Below are 4123 nucleotides of genomic sequence, written 5' to 3' on the forward strand. Positions count from 1 at the left end.
AGAGCCCTGCGCTGGACTGTTTTCTTCATCCTGCTCCTGCTGCATTTCTGACCATTAGCACCCGGACCCACAACGTGTGTCTTCCACTCCCGCTCGCATTCGCAAAACTCTGCAAATTCCTGCCGCACAATAATAGAGATGCATTGATTTTGTTTCTGTCCTGTCCCGCAAGAGTTATGTCCTGACAGATAGTTAGACGTAAATCCATCAAGCTATTCCACCTTTCGCGCACGCATCAGATATGTGATTGAGGTTATACCAACGAGAGTAGCTGTGAGTGGCTCAAATAACACTAATAAATAAAATAAAATAAACAAAGTTCACAAATGTAACAAATGAATTTAACAAATGAATCGCTTGGCCATTACATTGCTGTGTAGGAAGAGAATGTTGCTGACCGACTGAGGTCCCAATCCCTGCGTCTCTTCCAAGATGCTCCACAGATACTAAACGCAGTTTCTCCAAATATCTGACTTGCCTTGCTCCTGCCCGCAGGTAAGTTCAAACCGCCCTTCCCGCCAGATTTGCGTTGGGTCCCGCGGGACCCGTCGGGACCCAATCCCAATGCAGCCCTCTAGTTCATTGTTAATTCTAAATTTGCCGTAGGTGTGAATGGTTGCATGTGTGCATGTTTCTCCCCATGCTTGTGGGGTTGCGTCAGGAACAGCATCCAGTGTGAAACCAAAGCAACGTGTGACCCGTGCTGATCCGTTGTGTCTCAAGGACAACACAGATGAAAATATGGATGATGATAATCTGAGACAAACATAAATAATACAGTCAACACATTTTTAATTTTTTTTATTTGTGAATTTATTTTTTGGGAAAAAGGGGCAGATCAGATAAGATTCTTCTTCTTTCTGCTCCCTTTTCTTTCACAATTTATGAACATTTGTGTTTGTATTTGTATTGAATTGTTTGTTTTATTTTTTTTAATGAAATAAATAATAAAATGAAAAATCAAATGAAAACAAAACATGAATTGTTGTAAAAAGATTTTGTTGTGGCTGGTATTCATATTGTATATCTCAGAAATTTCAGAACATTTAGATGCCCACCAGTCAGTTAAAAACAATGTGTCTTAACAGTCAATATGTTCTGATGACTTCCTCTTGTGATATTCCAAATATATCCATACAGTATCTTCCTTCATACATTTTCTCCTGTTGTCGGTGTTGTGCAACACCTGTGTGCTCCTACTCAAAGCAACTTTCTCAGACTCCTCAAGCCCAAAATTGAATTGAGAATTTTTTTGGTGGAAAAGATTTATTCAGCCACCCATATACTGCATTAAGAGCTTAGTGGCTCAGTCTGCAGTGATCATTTTAATAATCCTGTCCCCTAATTTTGTCCTCTGAAAAGGAAATTCTCATGAATGCAACATGTGGAGCAGGTGCAAAAATCAATCCACCCATGCTCACCACTGTCCTTTAGTAAATTTACTAGTAAATACTGACGATGGCATTGGAAAAACAAAATAAAAGCTTCCAACAGGCCCAAACAACAGTAAATCTGACCTTTAGTCAGCACTGATTATGACGAAGCCAAACTGCAATGAAAACACTTTGGTGCTGGGGAAGAGGGGAGGATCAACATGGTGTCTCTGCACTCCTCTTTTTTCATCCTTCTTCGCACTTGCCTCTGCAGAGTTTTCAGTTGCTGTGATGAATACTAACTGAGCAAGCTTAGAAAGATTAAACAGTCTTACTTCCCCATTTTTATTATATTATTGTCCTCTTAAAGCTCCTGGGGCATTCACTTATCAGGCCTTCACAGTAAGAACCTACTGCTTCTGACTAGACCTGCTGGTAATCCATATTTGATCATGATCTAATCCACCCCCTCAGGTGCTCCCAAGCACATCTGTCTTCATGAATACACATGAAGGCAAGGCTTTTGCAGTTCACATACACACAGACAAGACAAATAGTGTGCACAAAGCCAGAGATAGCAACCAGACTGTATGCACAGTGTTATTAATGTGTGATCGTTTGAAAAATGTATATTTTTCTTCACTAGGACTGACTTTTTAAGTCTGGGAAAAAGGTTCTGGTCATGGCAATGGGATGTTGGAAGGGAGACTTCCTCTTCAGAATATGTGATATCTATTTGACTTGAACTTGATTAGACTCCATCCAATAATGTGCAACAATACCCTCAAAAGATCAAGGGAGCTGTACATTTCAGAGTCAGGCAGTGATGATGCTCTCCACAAACCACACACAGTTAAGAATAATGCCTGGCTCTCTCTTAACTGATTTTACACATATGGGTTATATTTTGAATGGCAAGTGAATGGCAACATTCACACATCTAAGATATTGGATGCTCTTCTTACTAAAAATCTTTATTACAGATTAAGAAATTGCATCAACTATCTCATATCTGACCAACCTCATACAAATGTTTCATTCTTTTATTATTTGTACATATTTGTCCTTAAATTCAGAAAGACAATCATTCCTGGTAAGTAGGGTGTGAGGTTTCTAAAGCCTTGGCTTCAGCCTATTCCTTTTCAGTGCCATTTAAAATATTGGACTATTTTTATATTGTATTCAAATGGACAGAATTAAAAACTCAAAATCAATCAAAATCAGGGTGTGAGGTTTCTTAAATACCTTCTGCACCAAGGCTTAGTAAGTCGTTTGAGAGGAATAGTTTATGTCATCTGATTTACAAACAGTCTGTTTGTAAATCAGAACAGTGTTCTTGTTATACATGAAAACTTCTGTAAAAAGATGATGAAGTGGTGACCTATTAACAGTGTTGGGACTAACGCGTTATTTAGTAACGCGTTACAGTAACGCCGTTAGTTTTGGCGGTAACTAATACTCTAACGCATTTTTTAAATTCAGTAACTCAATTACCGCTACCAAACGATGCGTTACTCCTTTATTTCTGGCTACAGTGAAGCTTTTTTCCCCACACGCGGAGACCAGAGGAAACGTAGTGGGCAAGTGTGTGCATTCAGAAACATGAGCGGTCATGGTGAGCCAAGAGAGCAAGGAGAGTTTAGAAATATTGTCATTATTTCGGTTTTGTCGAGCAGCACAATGACAAAAACATTTCAGTGGAGTTTAACCGAGGGACGTCTGTAAGCAGGTCCAACTGGACAAAACAATTGCACAGTATGTGGTGGAAAATATGCTACCTATTTCTACAGTGGAGTCTCCCGCTTTCAGGCAGCTAATTAGCATGATAGCATGCCCAGGCGGCACACGGCAAATGGGACGGAAAACCTTTTCTCGGATAAGGAATATACAAAAATGGAAAAAGAGCTAAAGAAGACCTTAGAAGGGCTGGACTACATGTCGACCACCGACATGTAGTCCAGCACTTTTGCACTTTTATTCTGAATAATAGTCTATATTCAGCTTGTTAACAGTTTTGTGTTATTTATTTCAGAGGTCATTTAGAAAGAAAAAAAAAGGCTTTTGTTAGGCTATGGTGTTTTAGAAAATCCCGCGTTTGTTCAGTTTATGGCTGACTTAAATAAATTGCCATTTAAAAATAGCTTTGTAGATGTGTTTGAACAGACCATAATGCTTAGCAGATTTCAGTGATGTGAATGCAAATGAATTGAAACTGTCAATTTGATCAACAGTTTGTATTATTCTCCTTACAGTACCTGCTGAAATGAAGGCTAGAGGGGCATTAATGGGAGCTTTTAAAATATATATTTTTTTAAGTAACTAAAAAGTTACTTTTTATAGTAACTCATTACTTTTTGGTCTAAGTAACTGAGTTACTAACTCAGTTACTTTTTAAAGAAGTAACGGTAACTAGTTACTATTTTTCAGTAATAGCACAACACTGCCTATTGATGCTATTGACCTTGCACTCCATGAAGTGTCAGATCCTGATTCTTAACACTCAACCCATTTTCAACATGGACACTGAGGGTAGAGCAGATGCTGCTGCCAAAATATATACCACTGTATGTTAATTGATGAAAACTACAAACCAAAAAAAGGACAACACAAAGATCCCAGAAAGAACAAGGAAGCTGATATCTTCGAGAGCCTCAGGTCCAGGAACTGTGTTGATCGAGCTCAGATTAATACCCGTGACAAAGAAGCAAATTAGATAATTTTCCTTGATCACCTTATATATTATAATAAAC

This window comes from Cololabis saira, chromosome 7, assembly GCF_033807715.1.
Source record: "Cololabis saira isolate AMF1-May2022 chromosome 7, fColSai1.1, whole genome shotgun sequence".
Taxonomy (NCBI): Eukaryota; Metazoa; Chordata; class Actinopteri; order Beloniformes; family Belonidae; genus Cololabis; species Cololabis saira.